The 19937-nt window shown below is 45.3% G+C and overlaps 1 protein-coding gene across 1 annotated transcript in view; it reads left to right on the top strand.

The window, feature by feature from the left end:
* The window catches only part of ST8SIA1 (ST8 alpha-N-acetyl-neuraminide alpha-2,8-sialyltransferase 1), a 146931-nt gene that overhangs the window by 22819 nt on the left and 104175 nt on the right, over positions 1 to 19937 (top strand). The window lies entirely within an intron of this gene.

Raw genomic sequence — 19937 nt, 5'->3', positions numbered from 1 at the left:
AAACCACTAAACATTATGGTATATTGTGAAACTCTGTGCTTGTAGTAAGTGCTGCCAAGTACCAGTTGTTTAATGGTAATGGCAAAAATAGCAAACAATGAGTTTGAAGTTGAAAAGGCATGATGACCTTGATGGCCAAAGCTGTTTGGATTATGCTAAGGATTCTCAGTGCCCTGAGAAGATGCTGTGATGTGCCTGTGAAATTCTGAGAGCTTTGAAAATGCAAGTTTGGGAAACTTTGCTTTCAGTGCCACTTGAATCTTTGCCCCAAAAGGCTGGGTTTGTATTTCCTGATTAATTCTTTCTATCTGGCTGGGGGAAGTGTTCAGGGGGGATCCTACCAGCTCTTTTTATGGTCTGGAATAGCTCAGATGATGAGCCTCTGCTTGTGCTTAGAAAACAGCAGTGGGCTAATAGAAACGCAGAGTACATAAGTCTGTCCCAGGAAATTCCTGATGTTTTATACACCCTAGAATGAAAGTGCTGTGACTCGAGCCTAAAGGCTTAGTTTAGATTGCTAGTGAAGCAGTGGCATGATTCAGAAGCAAGATGATGTGGATGGAAAGTAGGAAAATGTCTATTGGACTCTTTCCTACCTCTTGTTAGTTACTTTGCAGTGGTGAGCACCTGTGAGAGTGAAGGTCTGAGCACATTTAAAGTAACTGCAAAAGATGTGTTATGTGGAGTTGGCAGCACTGGTCAGAACAAATGGCCAAAGTTTACTTCTCGTTAGCATTTTATCCTTTCCAATGAGGTGCTAGAGGGAGTTAGGTATACAGCAGCTTTTGTTACTGAGATCTGTTCAGAAAGAAAACTTTACTATGCTTGTCTGCACTTCCTGTTGTCTATGCCAGGCAAAAAGGAACAGATTCTAAGGATTTATAGTCACCTGTGGATACAGCATATTGAGGTTCATCACGGCTGCTTGAACTATCTTAAAGTGAAATTTCTCTGTTCATACTCCTGCTGTAACTAATGAACAGACAGAGGTACCTGCAGATACTGACAGCTCTCTTCTGCCTTAGAAACCTATATTATAGTATGGTAAGTGTCCTTTATTGACTATGGAAAGTCTAGGTAACAAACATGAAGCAGATGCTGAACTATGCAGTGACTGGGCTTTGGTGGTGTGAACACAGATTAAAGCATGCCAGGAGGCCAAAATCGGGCTTCAACCACTTAGGTGCTTCTGCATTATGAGTCAGTTATTACTATACACCTGTCACTCAGCCATGGAGGATGGAAGCAGGAGAGCTGCAAAAAGAAATCCTGTAGTCCAACAAAAGGCTTAACATTAGCTTCTACTTTTGCTTTATCAAACCAGAGTCCCAGTTCTGTGATGATCATGAAAAAACTTGATATTTCTTTTATTTTCTTTTTTTATTTGTCTAAGCCCACAGGAGAGCAAGTTGTAAAGTCAGGGAAGCTACCTTGTCTTTTGTCCCTGAGACAGGTGTTTGGAGATGTCTGTTGGAAGCATCTCAGCTGACCTTCCCTGTAAGAACAGACTCCAACTCAGAGCTGGTGAAATCTTTTCTGATTTTAGTATGTAAAACAGTCAAAAGCCACAATTCTGTTGTGATGGACTTAAAAGAGGGTTGCAAGGTGATTGCCATTTAACTATTTTCTTTGGCTTCACCAAAGGAAAAGAGACTTGACAAGACTTGGAATTTTTTGAGCTTCAAATGAAGTGGTTTATTGTAAACCACTTACACTATTTAGCAAAGTATTTGCATCAATGGAACCAATTTTATAGCAGCCAGCACTCAGGCGGGAATTAAAGCACACTAGCAAAACTGCTTCAGAATGAAGCTTGTAACCACAAAGAATAGAAATGCAGGCTCAAGGATGTGCCAGGTAAATGGCTCTGTTTTGATTTGTAGTAGTTTTGCCCTTCATCTTCATCTGTTTGAAGCCATCTGTCAGCATGCCCAAGGATCACTGAACTCAGCTCAGAAATACCTCTGGATACTTAGCCAGCTGATCATCAGCTGTTTTCAAAAGGGATGTTAATGTTTGCAGTAACTTGGTCGGCAAGTGAATTCCAGTGTCAGTGCACAGAGCATTAAATCATGGCTTTGATCCAGAATTGGGCTATTATAGCTTAACTGGTGTGTAATTCTGAGTATGCAGGGGCAACAAGGAATCATGGAGAATGGTTTACATTAGAAGGGACCTCCAGAGGTCATCCAGTCCAACCCCCTCCTGCAGTCAGCAGGGACATCCTTCATTAGATCAGCTTGCTCACAGTCTTGTCCAGTCTCACCTTGAATACCTTCTGGGATGGGTACTCAACCACTTCCCTGGGCAACCTGTTCCAGCATTCCACCACCCTCCTGGTGCAGAATTTGTTCCTAACATCCAGTCTGACTCGGCTCTTCTCTCATTTCTAACCATTATCCCTCACGTTGTCACTGCAAGCCTTTTGCAAACAGTCCTTTTGCAGCCTTCTTGTAGGCTCCCTTCAGGTACTGGAAAGCTGCTATTAGGTCTCCCTGGAGCCTTCTCTTCTCCAAGCTGAACAAGCTCAGCTCTCTCAGCCTATCCTTGTAGCAGAGATGCTTCAGCTACTTGAGCATATTTGTGGCCCTCCTCTGGACCCATCTCCAGATCTACAGTTTTGTCAGTGTCTTTTTTGACAAAGCTAAAGCAAGGCTTTATTTGACATTTATTGGAGGTTTTTTTTTTCTCTTAGCTGGTAGGAAATGTGATATATGTAACTGGAATCTCAGTCATAATCTACTTTCTTTATGAAATTTATCTCACCGTCTAAGTTCATCCATATTAGACAGAATAATAGAAGTCTTCAAGGTAGTCAGTTCCTACAGATTTCATGAAAAACAGCATCTGGATATAAAATGGAGATCAAACCTGAGCATTCCTGCTTTGTTTGGCCTCTGTTTGGCTGGTCAGCTCATCTCGCTAGCTGGCAGGGCATCAGATGGATGCTTTCCAACCAGTCAAAAACTCATTCTAAACAACTGACAGGAGATGTGGGAAGCAGTTTCTGAAAGGTGAGAGGAGCATATTTCTCTTGAAATCAGGGCTTCTTTCCCTTGGACACCTATTCATAGGTCTTTGATGGGTTAAAGCTTCCCTCAAATGTGCAGCTTCATGCACCTGTGAAAATACATTGCTCATATATGTTCATGTGCTAATTTTACATACTCTTGTCTCTATCACGTGTATAGGCATTGGCTGCCTGCTTACATACAGTTTCTGCATCAAAAAGCACTCAGGCTGACCAGTGGAGGATTATTTCTCTCCTCGTAATTTCTGTGGTCTCAGCTTTAAAGATCTTTGACATGTCTGAAGTCTGTGTAAATGGAGGAAATGTTTTGGGTGGTTGTTGGTTTTGGTTTGTGTGATGGTTTGGGTGTTCCCCACCCCCACACACTTTGGAAATCACCCAGACTAGACTCAGCCAGCTCTGGAAATTTGTCTGAAGCTTATTATTTACAGCTCAGCACAATATTCAAGCAGATATTTACAGTATATACAGTTATATACAGAAATAGACAAGGTAAAAGGCAATACAGAAACACAGCAGCCCTCCCAGAAACCTGAGTCCCCAGGAAGGGCTCCCAAACACCCTTCCACCTTCTCCCACCCCTCTACCTTACCCCAGACATTGCCTTGTGCCCCAAGGAAGAATGAAGGGTCGGTCAGGGGGGTTAGGATGCAAGTGGATTAATCAGAGAGACGGAGGATGAGGTTAGAGAGAAAATGTGGTCCATAGCCCAGACAAAGAACAACTTCCTTATCTATGTTCTTACACATCTCAGCAAGCTTATGAGTGAAGTGGACATCACCATTTATTTCTCTTTCACAGCCTGTGATCTAATCCTTCTCACCTAAACATTCTAGCTAGCTTCAAACTAGCACAGTTTGGTTTTTATTTTTTCCTTTTAACTATTTTATTCTTTTGTTTGTTTGTTTGGGTTTTTTTGTTTCTTTCCTGTCCAGTTCACTTTCTGTGGAGGAGCATGACTTTGCTCAAACTAGTAAAAAAGTTTCCCACGAGCTTTTTTGTGGTGGAGCATGGGGACACTTTTGTGAGGAGCATTATATAATACAGGACTTTTTTTTCTGGGTTGCAGAAGCAGGTGGAGAAGTCACTGTGGAGTGATAATTGACTGCTTAAGATCTAGGTGGCACGTATCGTCACTCCAGATATTGCAAGCTCAAATGTAAGACTAGAGCCGCTTGATTTATTTTTAGTAAATCTCCTTCCCCTGGGTGAATACAGCCCTCCTGTGCCCTTGCTGAAGCTGAATATTTCTTTGTGCTTGTGGTGGTGCAAAGCAAGCAGGAGTTTTGCTGAAAGAAAATGATAAGGAGGCAAGTGATAAAAAGGAAGGAAGTGTTAAGAACAACTCTTTTTCCCCTCCTGCAGCTGCACTGACAGGTATTGTAACTTTCTGTCTCAGTTGATGGTTCTGCTGTTTTGCAGGACAGTGATTCATTAATTTCACTTCATCTCTCTGAAAACCACTCACTTCCTGCCAGGTTTACAGGATTAAACAAAAGAAAAAAAAAGTACCACATGAAACAATTAATCTGTTCCCTCTGCTCCACTCCCCTTTGCCTCTGAGTTGTCTCTGACAAAACCATCAGTTCATGCAGCTGTGCCAACTCATTTTTCTGACTGCCCACTGTGAAGGCTGTATGAACAGAACTAGATGAAGCTGCTGGCAAATAGCATCCTCTGCCAGGTGTCACAGGCAGACAGAAGACCTAAAGTCCCTCCTTTGTTGCTTTCATGGGTTTCCTAGGGTTTTGGAGCAGCAGATTTGACTTCATGGATTAGAATTAAACTAACAAATGTAGACGTCTCCATCTAAGGTAGTTGGTCTCTTTATGGTTATTGGAGAGGAAATTGGTGACTGTTTAGTTTGAGATTAAGCTCACTGTGAAAGAAGCTATCTGTGCTACTAAGAAGCCTTGGAGTAACTTGGACATAGAGGTGTTTACATTTCAAATATTGTAAAAGAAGCAAGATGAGCCCCGTGTCTTCCCTGGCATGTACCCTGAAATGCAGTTGTATTTAGAGGCTGGTGGTGGTGGCATTAGCAAAGCAAAGGAGCAGTCTGGTGCAGTGACAGTGAATTCCAGCATCATGGGAGGTCATTTCTCTTGAGCTACTGGCTGCTGGCCAGAAACCGTCAGCTGATGGTTGAGCTCACTCTCAAATTCGTCACTGCTCCTAGGTGATAAGACAAGTCACTGCTGCTGTCTCTCCTGGATATGGCTGGGGTTTCATTGGGAGCAATACAACTTGGAGGCATCCTGCATTCTGGTAGATTTTATTGTGTGAGCAGTAAGGCAGCACTAGAGTGCTGTTTTCTGCTGTTGCAAGTCACACCTCGTGGTGGTTTATATATATGAAAATAATACAATACATTATATATAGAGCTTATATATAGCTCTTTGTGCATCTGAGATGAGAGTCCTTGGAAAACTTCATCTGATTAAATACTACAATTCCTACTCTATAATTCATACATTGCCATTTGTTTCAGAGTTAAAAGTAGTCTTTGTGCATGGAAGTCTGAAGCAAGCTTGCATGAACCAAAATGCATTTTCTCTGAAAAGAGAAGCAATTCTGTGTTTCAATAGGTTTCCAGATCAAATCTGCTCTGTTTGTAAGTTAATGAATTGGCAGGAGGGAAGATAAACTTCAGGCTTGTCAGATGTTCAGGTAGACATGTATTCACTGAGAAATACCTTATTTCCTCTAGTTCATGTACATTGTTCATTAATAAAGGTATTCCATGGCAAATTTTGGCTTCATCTGTACTTCTACAATGTAAATGTTATGTAGTTCAGTCTTCTTTTGCACTTCACAGAATGTTAGGAGTTGAAAGGCATCTCCAAAGATCATCCAGTCCAACGTCCCTGCCAGGGCAGGATCACATAGAGTAGGTTACACAGGAACACATCCAGGCAGGTTTGGAATGTCTCCAGAGAAGGAGACTCCACAACCTTTCTGGACAGCCTGCTTCAGGGCTCTGGCACCCTCACAGTGAAAGTTTTTCCTTATGTTCACATGGAACCTCCTGTGCCCCAGCTTGCACCCATTGACCCTTGTCCTATCATTGGACATCCCTGAGCAGAGCCTGGCTCTGCCCTCTTGACACTGCCCTTCACATCTTGACAAACATGAATGAGGTCACCCCTCAGACTGCTCTGCTTCAAGCTAAAGAGCCCCAGCTCCCTCAGCCTATTCTCAGCAGGGAGATGTTCCACTGCCTTCATAATCTTTGTAGCTCCATGGTGGACTATTTCAACCAGTTCCCTGATATCCTTATTGAAGTGAGTCACCCAGAACTGGATGCCGTATTTCAGATGTGGCCTCACCAGGGCAGAGTAGAGGGGCAGGAGAACCTAGTCACCATACCCTTTCTGATCCACCCCAAGATGTCATTTGCCTTCTTGGCCACAAGGACACGCTTGAAGTATTAATGTAGGAATGAAAGTGATGTGATGCTATTAAAGGAAACATGCCAGTTTGCAATGTTAGAAAACAATCTAATCTTTCATTTATTTTTCTTAGAATGTAGAGTTTTGATCAAAAGAGAGAATGCAACATCACCTAAAGTAACTGCATGTCCTTGGCATACTATCTGTAATCTGAGTTTAAATTTAAAGGAGAAGTTTATAGACAGTAAATAATCAAAAATCATCTGAATGTTTAGAGATTTTGCTGAGCCACATTCAGTTTATAGGGAATAGAAATTTAGGCAAGTCTGGGGAATTATAAGGTGCTCTGTTTTCTGAATGGGTGAAAGACTTGAGATCCTTCACATTGTAACCACTGAGGCTGTCTTGCTTTGGAATGGGGGTAAAGAAAGAAAGTCCCAGTATTTTCCATGATAATAAATTACTCAATGTTTCTGGAAGAAAAGATACTGCTTCTACAGTTTTGGAGAAGGAACCCCTCCACCAGCGGCAACAACCAAACACAAACCCAAGAAACCCAAACCAAAGCAAAGAAGGAGTTGGACAAAATCACAGTATCACAGTATTATCAGGGTTGGAAGAGACCTCACAGATCATCAAGTCCAACCCTTTACCACAGAGCTCAAGGCCAGACCATGGCACCAAGTGCCACGTCCAATCTTGCCTTGAACAGCTCCAGGGACGGCGACTCCACCACCTCCCCGGGCAGCCCATTCCAGTGTCCAATGACTCTCTCAGTGAAGAACTTTCTCCTCACCTCCAGCCTAAATCTCCCCTGGCACAGCCTGAGGCTGTGTCCTCTTGTTCTGGTGCTGGCCACCTGAGAGAAGAGAGCAACCTCCTCCTGGCTACAACCACCCCTCAGGTGGTTGTAGACAGCAATAAGGTCTCCCCTGAGCCTCCTCTACTCCAGGCTAACCAATCCCAGCTCCCTTAGCCTCTCCTCGTAGGGCTGTGCTCAAGGCCTCTCCCCAGCCTCGTCGCCCTTCTCTGGACACGCTCAAGCATCTCAATGTCCCTCCTAAACTGGGGGGCCCAGAACTGAACACAGTGCTCAAGGTGTGGTCTAACCAGTGCAGAGTACAGGGGCAGAATGACCTCCCAGCTCCTGCTGACCACACCATTCCTGATGCAGGCCAGGATGCCACTGGCTCTCCTGGCCACCTGGGCGCACTGCTGGCTCATGTTCAGGTGGGTATCAATCAGCATCCCCAGATCCCTCTCTGTCTGGCTGCTCTCCAGCCACATCTGCCCCCAGCTTAGTGTCATCTGCACACTTGCTGATGACTGACTCCATGCCCTCATCCAGATCATCTATGAAGATGTTAAAGAGGATGGGGCCCAGCACTGATCCCTGAGGGACACCACTAGTGACAGCTGCCAGCTGGATGTGGCACCATTCACCACCACTCTCTGGGTCCAGCCCTCCAGCCAGTTCATAACCCAGCACAGAGTGTTGCCATCCAAGCCGCGGGCTAGAATGTTGCACTGCAGCGGCTGTGTTGCGGAGGGGTTCTTTATGCCTACGCCTATTTGGCGGAGGTGAGAAATTAATTTGAGGAGGTATTAATTTTTTATATTAAAAATAATTTATTAAAATTAATATTTATGAACTCTTGCCACCCCCAACCACTGTGTATCAATATTTAGTTCTAGTGCAAGGTTATGAAAACAATTTGGAAATATAATATATGCAGGGATCTGGTTAATAACGAGTAAAACATTTAACTATTCACAGAGAGAGATTTCCCTTTGGCTTAATGCTGCTTGGGATCTATACTCTTTGCTGAGCAGGGTGGGCTGAAACCCTGTCTGCTCTAAGGCAGAGGCCACTTATATTACAGAAGAATCAAAGCTTTTCTTATAAATCTTGCTATTAATTATTAATCACCCTCCTGGGGTTGTGTCACAGCCTGTGCCCAATGTCCAGATTTCAGGGGCTCTGCCTGTGGACTCTGTGGGGCTGGAATCTTCCCAGCTTGAGAGGGAAATGATAAATCTTCCCAGTCTCTGGGGTAAACAGGTTTCTTTCTCTAACCTTTGTTCTCCTGGTGTGGGATGGTCACTACCTTGATGCTGCTGTTCCTTCTTCTGGATACTGCGTCCAGGGACGATCAGCTGGCAGGATTCCAGGAACAGGAGGAGCATGTCCATGCTCGCTCTGGCACGGTCCCTTCACAGCTAGCAGGCCGTGAGTGTGGGTTAGCAGACAGTCCAGAGGTGTCTGCTTTCCTGGTTCTCTTACCAGGCTAAAGCAGCAGGCATGCAGTGTGCCAGGCTGCTGGGAGGCTGAGCTCCGTAGATAAATCAAGATCAGGGTCAGGTCCTGATGGTAATATAGGTTGCAGATATGCACAGCTGGTTCTTAGGAGGCTATTGGCTCAGTCAGGCTTGAATGAGCTTCTGCGTCTGAAGTACGCAGACAGGCTAGGTGTGAATTGAATCAAAGCATGAGCTCTGTGCCGCAGTGAGCTGCAAGTGAGGGCCAGGCTCTGTGTCTGGGCCTTGCAGGTGGGCCAGGGCAGCAGGATGCTGCAGTGTGGGTCAGAGAGCTGAGCAGATCTGAGCTGAGCTGAATCTGAACACGTGGTGCACTTGTGCACCCCTCTTTATGGACTGTGGCCGAGATCAATGCGCCCCTTTGGCCACCAGAGTGACCAATCAGGTTGGCAGTGAGCCAAGCCTTACCATAATAGGCAGGAGGCTCTTGCCTGGACTCTCCCAAATATGGGGATCACATGGGCAGACCCCAGGGATACACGAGTTGGGGGTGTGTGTTACACAACCTGTTACAACCAGGGGTCCTGGCAGGAAAACATGTCCCGGCATGTAGGGGCATAAAGAAGCCTCTCTTCGGGCCTACAGGCCCTCCACGACATGCTGACAGCTCAGATTTGGCTTACTGTAGTCTGGAAATCAGAACTACTGACTGCTGTGGCCATGGCATCACACGTTGGATTCAGTGCACTTTAAAACATACAGTGAGAACCCAAACAGAATTATTCTCGTTACTGAAATACTTTGTTCCTCTCAAAAAGACCAGGAAAAAAAGCTCTAAAGGAAAAGATACTGATGATGCAGAAGAGATGGTAGTGCTTGATGTCATAGTTTCCCCTAAATGCTTAACTTGACAACTTGTAGCAAAGCATCCAATGATTTCTTACTCACACTAAATAAGTCAGGTATGGCTCTACTGATGCAGTAATGAAGGTGAATGTGATGAACTGTTCTCGTTCTGAGAAGTGTCTATTGTGCCTGCGACCTCTTCCCTTCCATGCAGGTTGTAGCACCAGGCAGTTCAATACATATTTGCCTCTGCCTGTAACCTTTTATTGTCCCCAGGAAGAGGTGGGAAATATCATTGCTCTTCATTTATTGCTTTCTGTGTTTGGCTTATATTCCCTCAGCAGAGGGTGTCTATGTATGGCACTTGCTGATTGGTTAGAAGCAGAGATAAACATAACATTTTTGTGGTTGCAACTAGTTTCTGCTTCAGCATCCTGTTATTGTCTAGCACTCAGCCAAGTTCCTTATATCAAGGAGTCCAAGGACAGCTCAGGAACTAAGCAGTTTATTCATATAGTGGCTGCTGGCTATATGCAAGATTGTTCACCCTGAGCAGTTCATGTCCTCCTTGTTTGGCCAAAAATTCCTCCACAAGAGGGCATCAAAATAGGCTAAAAGTTTTGTTACAATAAACAGTAGTAAGTGTAAGGATAACAAAAAAACTGTCATGATTTTGGTCTTCATAAAATTGTACTGCAGAAAGGTTGGTTGGGCAGTATCTCCGTTATGCTCTGTGGTGTCTGCTCTATTTCATAGTTCTTTTTTATTGCATTTAGACCTATTCTTCAGTCTTAAGTAACAGAGATTTTCATGACTGAAGCTGTGCAGAACAATGTGTACTTGATGCACGAGGAGCAGCTGAGGGGTGCCAGTGAAGGGCATCAAGGTGAGGAGGCTGGAGCACAGACCTGTGAGGTGAGGCTGAGGGAGCTGGGGTTGTTCAGCCTGGAGAAGAGGAGGCTCAGGGAAGACCATAGTGCTCTCTACAACTACCTGAAAGCAGGTTGTAGCCAGGTAGGGTTGGTCTCTTCTCCCAGCCACCCAGTGACAGAACAAGAGGACACAGCCTCAAGCTGCACCAGGGCAGGTTTAGGCTGGATGTTAGGAAGAAGTTCTTCACAGAAAGAGCGATTGGTATTGAAATGGGCTGCCCATGAAGGTGGTGGAGTCACCATCCCTGAGGTGTTTAAAAGGAGGCTGGCTGAGGCACTTAGTACCATGGTTTAGTTAATTAGAAGGGTTAGGTGATAGGATGGACTCGATGATCTCAGAGGTATTTTCCAACCTGATTAGTTCTCTGATTCTGTGTGTGGTCCCCAGAGCTGGACACAGCACTCCAGGTGAGGTCTCCCCAGAGCAGAGCATAGTGGCAGAATCACCTCTCTCCATCTGCTGGCCACACTTCCTTTGATGCAGCCCAGGATGCGATTTGTTGTGCCGAGGGTAGTTGTATATTTCATCTCAGCTGGGGTGGAGTCTGCTGTAAAGAGGGATGATGCCAAAACACTTCACAAGGCTGTGGCCGGTTTTGGTTTTGATGTGAAGGAGAAAGACTACACGTCTCTGTGTTGTTTGACTTGGAGTTTATTCAGTGCATCCCTTAGCATATGATGATAGCTGAAAGGCAATAGCCTCTTCCCTCCATCTTCCTAGTAAATTTGTGGTGCTTATTTGTGCTCTACTCACAGCTTTGATACAGAGGCAGTTAGGTGTATGTGAGATCTGCCGTGATAAGAGAAGAACATTACATTCCACTTTGAGTTTCTTTATGCTGTCTTCTGCCCTGTTTAAGGGGCAGGCTATCATGCCATGAACCCTGTGGAGAGGTACTTTAAACACCATGCAAAACTCTTCAAGCTAAACCCCAGTTACAAGCAGTGTGCTGAGCTCTTTGGGAAAGAGAAATCCAATGTCTGTGGTCAAACTCTGCTAATGGTGTCTTCAGAGAATATTCATAAGCCAAATGCAGCTACAAGCTCATGCAGCCCCACTGATTGTAACTGAATCAGTGATTTTATTGGTTTTGAATGGCTTCTTCAGCCTTCTGTAGAGCCACAGAGTTCTCAAGCTGCCAGTTTGGAGCAAAAAATGGCCACAAGTATAAGCATTCTGTGGCTATTTGAGAGAGCTCTCTTATAGCTGTAAGCATTAGCTACTACCTGCTGTTGGAGCTGGGATATGTGACTAGATTTTTAATTGTTGGGGTTTTTTTTGTTGTTGTTTAATATTCTTAGGTTGGTGATAGTCATTAGATGAATTGAGGATGTGTCCAGCTGTGAACTTCCTCAGTTTGACTCTTGACCCTCTGCATTTCTTTTAATCAGGGAGCTGCAACACAACATTAAGACATAGTTGATAATTTTTTTAGGTGAGAGAAGAAGCAGGGCAGCAGCTTCTTGAGCTGCTTTGCAGAGCCAGTCCAGTGCTAATGCTGCCTCCTTGGTGCCTGGTTCTGGCTGAAATCCTAGAGGCTTGAAGTAGGATTCTCAAAGTAACTTTGCTGCTGCCTTTTCTCTCGGAAGTAGGAATTTATTCTTTGAGTGCTCCCAGATCTGAGGGCCTCAGTGCCTTTTCAGTACCAATCATCCAATTGTGCAGTTCCTCTAATTTCCTCATCCTCAGAGGACTCAGGTCTCCTCTGAATTGGAGATAAATTTGATTCAAATGTTTAATATTCCTGTGAGTGAAGGAATGCTTGCAGTGAATTGGTATCTTTGGCTAAAAGCTGCTTCAGTTTTGCAAATTCTACCATAACATTTGAGCTGTGCATTTTAACCAAGCTCAGCAAATCAGTTCAGATTCCCTGAGTCTGCAAAGTCTGCTGCTTTAGGTTCACCTTTGAATGTGCTCTGCTTCTTAATGCACATTTTGCAGTGGAGATTTTCTCCCTTTGTAGTTTTGGCGTTTCATTCAGGATGATTTGATTCACTGAATAGTGTGAAAATATTCATTATTGTAATGATTGTTTTCTGACAGAAAGCTCACATGAGTGCTAATACATACAGGGGCATGCTTGAACTAGTGGCTTGTCTATCTGTGGACCCCCTAGACAGTCCCTGCTGCTTTTCATCACAGAATCACAGGGCCTTAGAGGTTGGAAGAGACCTTCAGAGATCATCGAGTCCAACTCCCCCTGCCAAGGCAGGATCCTCTAGGGTAGTCTGCACAGGAACACATCCAGGCAGGTTTTGAAAGTCTCCAGAGAAGGAAACTCCACAACCTCTCTGGGCAGCCTGTTCCAGTGCTCTGTCACCCTCACTGTAAAGAAGTTTTCTCCTCATGTTGAGGTGAAACCTTTTATGTTCCAGTTTGTAGCTGTTGCTCCTTGTCTTATTGCTGCTGACCAGTGAAAAGAGATTAGCTCCATCCTGTTGACACACATCCCTCAGATATTTGTACACATTGGTCAGATCTCTTCTTATTCTTCTTCAGACCAAACAGCCCCAGGATTCTCAGTCTCTCTTCATAGGGGAGATGTTGAATTCCCCCAGTCATCCTTGTGGCTCTCCACTGGACTCTTTCCAGCAGCACCCTGTCTCTCGTGAACTGCAGAGCCCAAAACTGGACACAGTATTCCAGATGTGGTCTCACCAGGGCAGAGTAGAGGGGGAGAAGAACCTCCCTACACTTGCTGGCCTCACTTTTCCTGATGCACCCCGGGATACCTTTGGCTTTCTTGGCCACAAGGGCACATTGCTGTCCTATGGAGATCTTGATGTCCACCAGGACTCCAAGGTCTTTCTCCATGAAGCTGCTTTCATAATAGTTTTTTGTTTGTTTGTTTTAGGAAAGGATTCAATGAGAAGTGAGGAGGATTTACATCTCTATCTAGACTAATAGATGGGAGGGGGGAATCATGCAAAGAGCTGTTTCTTAGCTCATCGGTTTACCCTGCCTAAGAAAAGATTCATTAATATAAACCATTCCCTAGATACTTTTCCACTGAGTTATCTGTTGTTCTTGAGTTTCTTGCTCAGACCAGACTTCCAGAAAAGGTATAAGTTGCAGAATTTCATTTGGAAAACTTGATTTTGTTACACAGTTGTATAACAAATGAGTATATGTACAGCTGAGGTTCCATCTCATCTTGGATGCTGTGGGGATAGAAAATACAAAGAACAGGAGAGGAAAGATAGGCAAAAATTATTTTCTTCCCTCTTGACAGAGAGAAACAATTTATCACAGACTGCAAGTTGGAGTTTGTGGATAGCCAGGAAACTCTCCACTCTCACACCTTTTGGTGGAACAACATTCAGTTGCTTAAAGTTGCTTGTGAAGGTTGTTTGGCAAAAGATTGAACATGTCCTCTAGTTTGATTTTCACAGTTCTGTGATGAAGTCTTTATGTGGGCATCAGCAGGTGTTTCTAGCAGTGGAAATTGCTGTTCGGGCTAACACATTGCAATGGCACTCTAAGGGAAAACAGGTCCAGAATCACAGAACCACTGATGTGGGAACAGGCCTCAAATGATCACCTAATCCAGCCTTTTGTGAGAAATGGAGTTCAGATGAGATTGTCTGGCACCCTGTCCAACTGCATCTTGGTAGAACTCCACCACATCCCAGGTGATTTCTCCAGTCACCATCCTCTTGGTAACTGCCATCCAAGTATTGGAAAGCTGTGATGAAGACCCCCTGAGTCTTGTCTTATCCAGGGAAGAGAGTTCCTTCCTTAAAGGACAAGTTTTCCAGTTGTTTGATTGTCATCATGGCCCTCCTTTGGATCCTGTCCCCAGTCAGTCTTTCTTGAGTTGTAGAGTCTAGAACCAGTTAGTTTTGCCCTAGACTTCATTAGTTTGGGGTTGACTGATGCAACCAAGAACAGTGATGTACACATTTTCTGAAACACTTATTTGTACAGATGGAGTAGTTCCTGGAGAAGATGTGGGAACAAATTAGAGCTCGTAGCTCTTGGGTCTGAGCAGCAGCATGCTCTGAAGTCATGAGTGTGTAGCCTCGCAATCGTAAGGTCTGGGTGTGTGGTGGAACCTCATGCTGTGCAGTGAGGTCCTTGGGGTTCAAATAGACAAAATAGTGACATTTTGAGCCATGAGGCACTCTCTCATAAGCTTCTGATTGAGCTGTCATAGAAATCACTGGTCTCTCTGGCTGCCTGTGGGGACAGAGGGGCTGGCCAGCCTATTGCATGGGGAGATCTTTCCTTGCAGCTCATCGGAGAAGCTGACTCAAGCTTAGAACAAAAGACGTTATAATTTACTTCCTTTTAACAGTTTGATCTGCCTCCCTGTGTCAGGAGTAGTGTGACCAGCAGAACCAGGGAAATGATTTGTGTGCCCTGGTAAGGCTACACTTTGAACAGTGTTTAGGTTTGGGCCTCTCACTACAAGAAGGGCACTGAGTTGCTGGACCATGTCCAGAGAAGATCAATGAAGCTGATGAGGGGTCTGGAGAACAGGTCTGGTGAGGAGCAGCTGAGGGAACTGGGGTGGTTTAGTCTGGAGAAAAGGAAGTTGAGAGAGATCTCATTCTCTCTACAACTCCCTGAAAGGAGACTGGAGTGCGGTGAGGGTTGGTTTCTTCCCAGTAACAAGCAGTAAGAGAAGAGAAAATGGCCTTAAATTGCACCGGGGGAGGTTTGGATTGGACATTAGAAAAAACCTTTCTTTACTGGAAGATTGGTCAGGCACTGGAACAGGCTGTCTGGGGAGGCAGTCCCATGTGGACATGGCACTTGGGGACATAATTTGGTGGGCATGGCAGTTGTGGGTTGATGATTGGACTTGATCATAGAGGTCTTTTCTGACCTTAATGATTCTATGATTCTAGGTCACGTGCAACGGCTACTCTCAGGTATATGTTTAGGAGAGGAGTGGACTCCTGCCCTCAATCCATCTTCTCCACTCTTGTGTCCTTTCTGTCCCTTGAGAACCTTCATCCACATGAGGAAGTGTGCCAGGGGCCGGGGTTGTTGTGGTGGGCAGCACTGCCCTGGAGCTGAACCAGAGCAAATCACTGAGCTTCCCCAGTGGAGAAAGCTTAACAAATAACAGACACCTTTAAGTTTTCTGCCTGCCGTGCGACGTTTTCAAACGGCTTCCTCTCCTCAAAGACCACAGCAGCACTGCTCTGTGGTTCTCGTCAAATGCTCAGTTCAAGTACCTCTGGAGAATAGTGTTTACATGGTTGCAGAAAACTGCTATGCCAAAATCAATTTTTGATAGGAGAAGATAGTGAATTTTTTTTAAAGGATCTATTTTTAGAGAGGAAAAGTCGCTGTATAACTGAAAAAAATGCACAAAACCCCCAAGTGTTGCTGTGCATGACTTCACAGTTTTGAATCAAATGTGTTTCACAGGGAGAACAGAAGCATTTTAGTAGTCACTAATCACAGAATCATAAATGGTTTGGGCTGGAAGAGGCCTCAAAGGTCATCTAGTCCAAACCTCCTGCAGTGGGCAGGGACATCCTCCACTAGACCAGGTTGCTATTGCTGCCTTGCAGATACCTAAAGCTTTTCATTGTTCTGTATTTTAAGATATTAATTGCAGAGTGTTTGTGTTTTTTTTTCTCAATAAAACCTTCAATCACCTCACTAGACCTCAAATTTCTACTGAAGCTGAGTACTAAATACTTTGGAAAAGTAAAATGTGAAGAGGAAACAAAGTTTCAGTGAGGGTACAAGAAGTAGAAAATCCACTTATATATATTTTTGTATCACATTGGGATGACTCAAGACTTCAGCCAGAAGGCAAGTTCTGGTACTGCTGTGAATGTGTCATAGAATCACAGAGTTGTTCAGGTTGGAGAAAACCCTTGAGATCATCAAGTCCAACCATCAACCTTACTCTACCAAACTCACCACTAAACCATGTTGCTAAGCACCACATCTAAACAACCTTTAAACATATCCAGGGATGGTGACTCAGCCTCCTTCCTGGGCAATCTGTTCCAATGCTTCACTACCCTGTAAGTGAATTTTTTTTCCTAATGTCTAAGCCTTCCCTGGTGCAGCTTCAGGCTGTTCCCTCTTGTTCTATCACTAATTACCTGCAAGAAGAGACCAGCACCTACCTCACTCTATTGTCCTTTCAGGTAGTTGTAGAGGTCGATAAGGTTTCCCCTTCAGTCTCCTCTTCCTCAGACTAAAGAGTTCTAAGTCTATTCTGCTGCAAGGTATAGAATCATAGAATCTAACAGGTTGGACGAGACCTCCAAGATCATCCAGTCCAACCTATCCCTCAGCCCTATCCAATCAACTAGACCATGGCACTGAGTGCCTTATCCAGTCTTTTCTTGACACCTCCAGGGATGGTGACTCCACCACCTCCCTGGGCAGCCCATTCCAATGCCAATCACTCATTCTGTGAAGAACTTCCTCCTAACATCCAGCCTATACCTCCTGTGCTCAACTTGAGACTGTGTCCTCTTGTTCTGTTGCCGGTTGCCTGGGAGAAGAGATCAACATCCACCTGGCTACAACCTCCCTTCAGGTAGTTGTAGACAGCAATGAAGTCACCCCTGAGCCTCCTCTTCTCCACACTAAACACCCTCAGTTCCCTCAGCCTCTCCTCACAGGCCCCTCACCAGCTTTGTTGCCCTTCTCTGGACATATTCTGGTACCTCAACATCTCTCTTGAATTTAGGAGCCCAGAACTGGACACAGCACTCAAGATGTGGCCTGAGCAGTGCTGAGTACAGGGGCAGAATAACCTCCCTTGTTCTGCTGGCCACACTGTTCCTGATGCAGGCCAGGATGCCATTGGCTCTCCCTTGCCCACCTGGGCACACTGCTGGCTCATCTTCAGCTACTATCTACCAGTACCCCCAGGTCCCTTTCTTTCCGGCTGCTCTCATCCACTCTGTCCCCAGCCTGTAGCACTGCTTGGGGTTGTTGTGGCCAAAGTGCAGAATCCTGCACTTAGCCTTGTTAAATCTCATCCCATTGGCCTCTGCCCACCCATCCAGCCTGTCCAGGTCCCTCTGCAGGGCTCTCCTATCCTCCAGCAGATTGACACCTGTTCCTAGCCTGGTGTTATCTGCAAACTTACTGATGCTGGACTCAATCTCATGGTCCAGTTGATCAGTAAAGATACTGAACAGGACTGGGCCCAGCATTGATCCCTGGGGTACACCATTCACAACTGGCTGCCAACTGGATGTGGCACCATTCACCACCACTCTGGGCCCAGCCTTCAAGCCAGTTTTTGACCAATTTCAGAGTGAATCTGTCCAAGCCACGAGCTGCCAGCTTTGCCAGGAGCTTTTTGTGGCAGACTGTCAAAGGCTTTTCTGAAGTCCAGGTAGACTACATCCACAGCCTGCCCCACATTCACCAGGCAGGTAACCTGATGTGATGATTTGGTAGTTACTACCTCCCCACACTCTTATGAAATCACCCAGACTAGACTCAGCCAGCTGGAAATTAAGGAATGAAGCTTTATATTTACAGCTTAACACAATGTGCAAGCAGATATTTACAATATTTACAGCTATATACAAAAATATACAAGTTAAAGACAATACAGAAACCTAATACCCCTCCCAGAAACCAGAGTCCCCAGGAGGGGCTCCCAATCCCCCTTCCACCTTCTTTCCACCCTTCTGCCTTATCCCAGACTTTGCCTTATGTGCAAGGTGAACTGCAAGGACCAGCAAGGGTGGGGGGTTAGAAAGCAGAAGGAGTAGTTACACAGAAGAAGAATGAGAGAAAGCACAGACAGCAGCTGTGACAGACACCCACTGTCTTATCTATATTCATATTCTTGTTTTTATACATCTCAGCAAGCCTGTGAGTGAAGTAGACATACCATTGTTTCCTTTTCACACCCTATAATCAAATTCCTCTCACTAAAATATTCCATTTAGCCTCAAACTAGCACACCTGATTATTAAAGGCGATCAGGTTGTTCAAGCAGGACCTGCCCTTCCTAAACCCATGCTGCCTGGGCCTGATCCCTTGGCCATCCTGTAGGTGCTTCGTGATGGCACTCAAGATGACCTGTTCCATCACCTTGCCTGGCACTGAGGTCAGGCTGACAGGTCTGTGATTTTCCAGGTCCTTCTTCCATCCCTTCTTGTGGATGGGTGTGGGAGAATTTCTCCCGCAGCAGGGCATGAGCTGTAAACACGAGACCTTGTGATGGAAGATGTCCTTGAGCTTGCTGGCTCAAGGAAGCTAGGCTGTGGACTGTGAGCAACCCACGCACACCTGCTGGGGGCTGACCCTGCCAGCCCCCTGGGGTGGAACCACAGGTTGTTTTGCACCCTGCACGTGGCTTGGGGCCAATCGGTACTGTCCACTTGTGCCAGCCCCAGGCTGGCTGGGCACACCTCATCTGAGCACTATATAAGACACTGCACTACCCTAATAAAATTGCACTGATGCATAGAAGTTGCTGTGTCGACTCTTCAGTGCCCTCATCTCCCCTCTCGCCAGCCTCCGGACCCCGGCAGGTGGGCATCACATTAGCAGCTTCCAGTCTTTGGGTACCTCTCCAGTGAGTCAGGACTGTTGATAAATGATGGAGAGGCTTGGCCAGCTCATCTGCCAGCTCTCTCAGCACCCTAGGGTGGATCCCATCTGGTCCCATGGACTTGTGAGGATACAAATGGCTCAGCAGGTCCCTTACTTCTTCCTCTGGAGACAACCTGTCCTACTCTTGAAGGTTGAGGCAAAGAAGGTGTTAACTACCTCTGCCTTTTCCTCACTTTTGTTACTATATTTCCCTCTAATAAGGACTGGAGGTTGTTCTTGCCTCTTGTTTTGTCATTAATATATCTATAGAAACATTTTTATTCTCCGTAGCAGCCATGGCCAGCCTAAGTTCTAAATGGCTTTTGCCTCTCTAATTTTTTTCCTGCAAGACCTAGCAACATCCTTGAACTCTTCCTAGGATACCTCCCCTTATTCCCAAAGGCAATATAGTCTCTTTTTTATCTTCAATTCCTTTAGCAGCTCCTTGCCCATCCAGTCTGGCTGCCTCCCTCGTCGGCTCGTCTTCTGGTACAGTGGCACAGCTGCTCCTGTGCCTTCAGGAGTTCTTTCTTGAAGTAGGTCCAACCTTCCTGGACCCCTTTGTTTTTAAGGGCTGTTTCCCAAAGAACTTTCTGAATTAGTTCCTTAAATAAGCCAAAGTCTGCCCTTCAGAAGTCCAGTGTGGAGGTTCTGTTGATGCCCCTCCTGGTTTCACTGGATATTGAAAACTCTATAATTTCATGGTCACTGGACACCAGGCAGCCTCTGACCACCACATCTCCCATCAGCCCTTCTCTATTTATGAGCAGCAGGTCAAGTAGGGCTGCCCCCCTGGTAGGCTCACGTAACAACTGAGATAAGAAGTTGTCCACCATATACTCTAGGACTCTAGGAACCTTCTAGACTGCCTCTTCTCTGCAGTGTTAAAGTCCTAACCGATGTCTGGCGTGCTAAAGTTGCCCACCAGAACAAGA

The sequence above is a fragment of the Pogoniulus pusillus genome, chromosome 15 (genome assembly GCF_015220805.1).
Source record: "Pogoniulus pusillus isolate bPogPus1 chromosome 15, bPogPus1.pri, whole genome shotgun sequence".
NCBI lineage: Eukaryota > Metazoa > Chordata > Aves > Piciformes > Lybiidae > Pogoniulus > Pogoniulus pusillus.
The sequence above is the reverse complement of the archived record's forward strand: the minus strand, read 5'-3'. Positions and strand labels throughout refer to the sequence as shown.